We start from the raw sequence: 6,244 nt of genomic DNA, 5'->3' as shown, positions 1-6,244 counted from the left end.
TTTTAGGCAGATCTAAACTAAGATATAATGCCTTGTGAAGAACTTTTAGTTAGTCTGTTAGTTCTCTCATTCAGAGCAAAAGTGGAATTATGTCAAATATATGTGATCAGATGGGTTCCAGTAGAAAAAGGCTTAATATAATACCTGAAAGCAGTTAGACACCTCTTTATTCTAAAGAGTAGTGGATCTGTAGTGGCTCTGTAGAAAACCTTGTTGGCAGATGATCAGAGATAATCAGAGAAAGACTGGATATTTAAAAAAAATAGATCCAAAAATCAAGGAGAATAATTGGTTGACAATTTCTCCCTTACGCTAATCCATACTTCAGTTAAATCAGACATTCAGAATAGTTATTCAGGTATTGCGTAATTCTAACCTCCTCTGCTAAGAGCCATATAACTCTTACCTCTTTCTTCACAGACGTTGGATGAGAGTGAGAGGCTGATTATGATGGGTGCCTGACTGGCATCAATTTGCACAGCAGCAGCTAGACAGGAAGAAAACAGATTGCAATGCTTAGTTCATATATTAAAGGGCGAACCTGCTTTCAAAAACATAAACCCAAAGGTGTTTTGGGTTTTTTTTTGTTTTGTTTTGTTTTTTTAAAGAGGAAGACTACAGTAGCACCTAGAGACCTAGAATGGGCTTGACCCCAACCTGTGGTTCTGCACTGAGGATTACTTACACTTGCTGAATGAAATGCTCTGGATGCAAATATTTTTGCTGGCGCAATATGTTATGACTCTATCACTCACCTTGAAAGAGGAGACTAAAAATGCTTTGATAAATGGTTTGAAACATTGCCCAGTTTCACTGGCTTTGTTCTTCTAAGTGTTTGTACCTCTTTCTTAAGCTGCACAGTTATTTCATCATGTCCTAAAACACTGCTATGCAGAGAACTGCAGTATAACAAGCTGTAAATTGGAGCATGTTGGATCAAGCAGCCAGCTGAGAGTGTAGACTTAACAGAAAGTGCTTTCTACCCCTTGGAAGCCAAACATTACAACACAGCACATTTACACAGCATGACCTTACCTTTACTTCCGAGAGACATGTTTGGTGCTGTCTCAGGTTTTCTTCTTTCCTTTGCAGTGCAGGCTGGTAAAGCACAGCTTTTCTTGCATTGCTCTCTTCCAATGGCAGTGATTTCATGCTCTACATTTGGATTCAAGAGCACCACTTTGAACCTCCTCTGCAACTTGGCTTCACCTGGTTCCACACTTTTGTACACTAGTGACTTCTGGGTCTAATTATGGTAACCTATCCCCTCACTGAGCTCTCCTCAGCAACAGGTTAGCATGTTACCAGTCTCATACCCAGCAAGGAGCTGCAATTTCTGTCCAAGTTCCTGCAATATGCTGGCAGCCACAGACTTACTAGATATATTCAGTGGTGAGCTCTCATCTGCCTCTGAGATCAAAGATGTTGGGCAGCTCCTTGGGTTTGAGCCCTTCATAGTGATTTTACACAGGGACACATGATAAAACTGGATATTTTTATTTTCTTGTTGTACCACTCTTTAAGAAAGCATCTTCATGCCTTTCAGTATGCTCCTGTGTACAGATGGCACGCCTGCCTTGAATTGGGCTGAGGAGAAAAAACCAGCTGTATTATTCAGTGAGACCAGTCCCAGTTAAAAACCCCAGAAAGCAGACTGGTTATCTTTGCTGCCACAGCCATATCTGAACAGGCTGGCAGTGTGCCCCTACATAGCTGAGACTGAGCCACATTTCCTCCCAAGGAAGACCCTCATAGATCAAGCTTAGAAACACCTGTGCAGAGCAGCATGAGGAGATTTAGTGCAGCCAGTGCCAAACCAGGATTCCTGCTGAAGTGCAATACAAGGCAATTTAACATGGTTATTGATTTCTCCTCTCCTATGTTAAATTATTTACTCTTGCTCCAGAGAATGATAACCAAATAAATCCAAAATTTTCCTTTCTTAGATGTCACATGCAAAGAACTTTTTGATGTAATACAACTTTGAGTGTCTAAAAACGTTTTCTCCAGCAGATACTCATTCTATTGATCCTATTTTCTGTTGGGCTATTTTTTTTCCCAGTTTGGAAACTGTGATTTTCTATGGTTTTGAGAGGGCCATATTTATTATAATTAGAGTCCTGCCAATGTGGAAAATTTCTTAATATTTTTTTGAGTTTTAAAAAGCTTTTGAGTTTTACAAAGAAAGTTTACCAATAAAAGTGTTAGTCTTCAAGCCTCTATACACAAACAAGCTTTGCTGTAACCACACAGTTACCCTTTCCAGTTTCAATGGTAGCTTCTTGCACTGTCTGAATGCACACAAATAATTTCATAAACTGAAACAATCTGGAGTAAATTTCTGAAATTCCAAAGCAAGTTCAGCAAAACAAGGTTTGTCCTTGGAACAAACATATCCATCTAAAGCAAATGTGATGAGATCTGAACTTAAAATCCAGTTATCCTGGGGAGTCACACCCCACAGGAATGCTGTGAACACTGGCTGCCAGTACATTAGTCAGCAGACATGAATTTCATGAAATCCACAGAGCTCTGCACCCAGCAATATGCTATTGTTCAGTCCAAGCCAAAACAATAGTACAAAGCTGTTCTGTGGCATTATATAACTAACTGTCCAAAGTTTTTAAATTAAATATATGAAACTCATGAAATGCTGACAGCAGAAATGAACATTAGGTATCACAGCTCAAGGAGGTAGTGTTAGATGTAGGACACTGTCACCTTCCCACTTCCCTCTCTCTGCTCACACGGCATGGCAGAGTGCCAGTTCCAGCCCTGTGCTGCCCCTGTCTGTCCTACTCTGTCCTGGCTACATCTGCCTTGGGGGTAAGTTTTGTGATTTCCTTGAAAAAGTAGTTGACAGAATCTTCCTTGCTCCCACCACTAATGGTGCCACACCATTACCTAGCAGTAAAACCAGAGGGAAGATCTACAGTGAAATACAAGAACAGTTCTGGTCTCTTGCCTTTCTCTTTCATTCTTGTTTTCATCTACAGCAAAATGAATGACTGTTTCAAATTTAAGACTGAAGGAATTGTGAAGCTGAAACAGAAGACTATCCTGGACATAAAAATATCTGGTGAAAGAAATACACAAGTACTGCCTCCAGCACTGCAGCTGTAAACATTACTTCCATTACTCCCCAGAATGCAGAAGGGGTGGAGCAGAGAACCCAGAGGAAAGCTGTTACATCAGCAGGCTGTGGAAAAGAAATTGTTAGTGCTTTTCACACTAAATTACTTTCTGTGTGAGGTCTTGAAGTTTTTTTTCAGATAAGAAAAGAACCTTCACTGTGTGAATAAGAATACATTAATACATCGGTGCATTAAATTATATAAAATTGATTACAATCTCAAATTCAAAATATAGTTCCTGATAATTTAGTTTCATACCACTCTAAACTAGGGTTTTCAGGAGATATGACCTATAATTATTTCTGAGGATATACAATGTCTCAGTTTGTTATCTGAAAAAGAAGATTGCTTCCATCTGCAGTTATGGCTCAGTGACCATATCAAGAAAGATGCTTTTATTATAAAAAATCATTTTTATGACTCCATCATAAATACCCAAAAAATTATTTAAAAACATCAGTCTAGGGTGTCTGTAGCCTTTCATCCCTTACTAAGACTAGGCACAGGCACAGAGATGTGCTGTCAGGGAGATGCTCACTGCAGCATGTCCTAATAATGTATTTCTAATTTCTGCATTCCTGCCTAAAGCAATAGCTCCTTGCCACAGAAATTTCAGGAGTCTTCCTGAGGCACTGACTTGTTTTGTTCACATGAATCTTGTAGTTTAAAAGCAATTTGAAAAGTAAGCTCTAAAGCTGACTTACTTTCTTATTTCACAGCACGCATCCATTGATGCAAACTGAGAAGCATTTGCTTTGTCCCAGTCTGAGTACATACACAGCAGACTGTGCTTCTCATGGTGACTTTCACCACTCAGAGAGGAGAAATTTGCTTCTTTTCAGAAGCACTCATACACCCTTGAAACCTGTTGTCCCAGGGACGCAGATGTTGGGACACCAGCTGAGACAAGGCAGTACATTTGGATTACAGCTGACAGGCTGTAATCTAACTGGTGTTCAGCAAAAAGAAGAAAGAAAAAAAACAATCACTAAGGAATGCAGAAAGAAGACCACAGTGAACAGAGTTAAATGTGAATTTTTTGTCTAATTTTGTCACATTGATCTCGCTACTTCATCTAGGTCATAAGAAAACTTTGGAGATGGCTGAGGAAGTACAAGAATCCTTTGTCCTTGGCAATGGGTGACAAGGAATATCTTTCATTTTAGAGGCCATAACACATATTTGCTCTCATGCAGGAAACGTTTTCCTTGTCTACTTCCAGCATTTAGGCCTAATATTAAACCTCTAGTCATAAAAATTTTCCCATTGACTTCTGTGAATTTTTACAGCTGAGTAAGGACTATGAGTTTTGGCCCTCAGCTAGGAAAAAAGAATATTAAAGTGTCATAAACACAAAAATAATGGCATCAGTCCCAGAAATACAAACAGAAACAAATATAACATCCCACTGCTCAACTCTTCTGGGGGCTGATATAAACCACTTACTCCCTAGCTGTCCTTGCACACCCTCTTTCCAGGATTAAACCACAGCTGTCAGAGACAGCTCCCCCACTCCATTCCATGCCATTTCTTGACACTTACATACGATTTGAAAACAAAACACGAAAGAAAACACAACATGCCCTAAAAAAAAGTCTTTTTCTGAAGATCATCACTTTGTTTGCTTGGAAAATAATGCAATTGGAGCAGTCTCCTTAGAAGAAAAATAAGAGGAGGTGACTCTTTGTGTTGTCTTTCAGAAAAGTGTTTCAAATCCTGCTGAATGTTTTGGACTGCATTTAGCCCTTCCCTTAATTCCCCAGCCACTGCCTGCCTTTGTCTGGGAGGCTGGTTAAGAAAAATCTCCAGCTCAAAATGGTGCTCACAGGTCTCTCCTGGCCTACAGCCTGGCCAATACTTTCACCTTATCATGCTGTCTAGTATAGCCTGCAATTGGGAAAAGTAGCATCCATTAATATAATGTGCATTAAACACTAGGAACAGCTGACTGGCAATAACAGAAGAAGGACAAAAAACTCTGAGCTGGTAAGGGCATTCTATAAGGTGTGTCTCACTCTCTCTGCATCCACGAGCTTAGATCCTCTTCAAAGCAGCCAGATGGGGAATGTGGAACCAGTTGTCAGCCTGTTCATATTAATGTTTGCTTTGTCAGTGCAGTCAGGCCAGCTTCTTACTCCCACTTTGCAAATTTTTTATAGAGCATTCCTATATTTGCACATTGGTTATCATGATATTCCCCTCTTAGTTATCCATATTCTTTTCTCTATAGTGCTAATTCTAGTTCTGGAAGTAGCATAATCTGGAAAATGCTTAACTTTGCTCTGTCCAATGTGCCCTCTGCCCTGAGAGCCTGATGAACACAGCCTGGGTCCAATAACACCTTCTCAAACTGTAGAGACAGTGGGTTAATCCTGCTTTTTCTAGCTCACTCACAGCTTGCTTTCACTCTGCTGGGTTTTATTACATTCTATGTTGAGTTAAGTGTGACACCACTCTACAATTTATTTTCAGCCTACTTTTTTAAAGAAAGGAGGTTTATGTGAAGGTTCATTTTCAGACAAAATTGGTGGAATAACATGCCCAAACATAATGACACTTGGACACACTTTCCAAAAATCATCAGCTGAGTAAACAATAGCAGCTCAAAGAAATGTCCCCACCTCAACAGAGACAGGCCAAACTGCTGAACCATGTGGCACAAGCCATCTCTCCCTCTATCACAGTGGTATCACAGAGACTATGAATGGTGCCAGATAGAAAGAAATAATGCTCTGAGAAAACTGCCTTTGTTAGTTCAGCTGACCACAGAAACATTTATTCTGCTTGTGATTTTTTTTTCCCCTGATGCATTTCCAGATCTTATGTTTGCAGCTTCTGCATGAGATGCATTCTAATTTTATCTGTCTCTGGCCAATATCTCCCCTTCTGTCTTCCCTGGGCTTCTGTAGACTTTATGGACTCCTTTATCTGTCACTTCACTTCCAGAGTCAACAAAACCCATGGTCTGGCAACCTGTTTTGGCAAACACCAGATCAAATGGAACAAGAGCACAATCACTCTTTTTCAGGCTTTCAAAGGCACTACAGGGGTCAGAGCAAGGGGTAGAGCAGTCTGATGTATGAGAGACTAATGGACTAAAGCAAACCACA

The sequence above is a fragment of the Camarhynchus parvulus genome, chromosome 1A (assembly GCF_901933205.1).
Source record: "Camarhynchus parvulus chromosome 1A, STF_HiC, whole genome shotgun sequence".
NCBI classification, from domain to species: domain Eukaryota; kingdom Metazoa; phylum Chordata; class Aves; order Passeriformes; family Thraupidae; genus Camarhynchus; species Camarhynchus parvulus.
The sequence above is the reverse complement of the archived record's forward strand: the minus strand, read 5'-3'. Positions refer to the sequence as shown.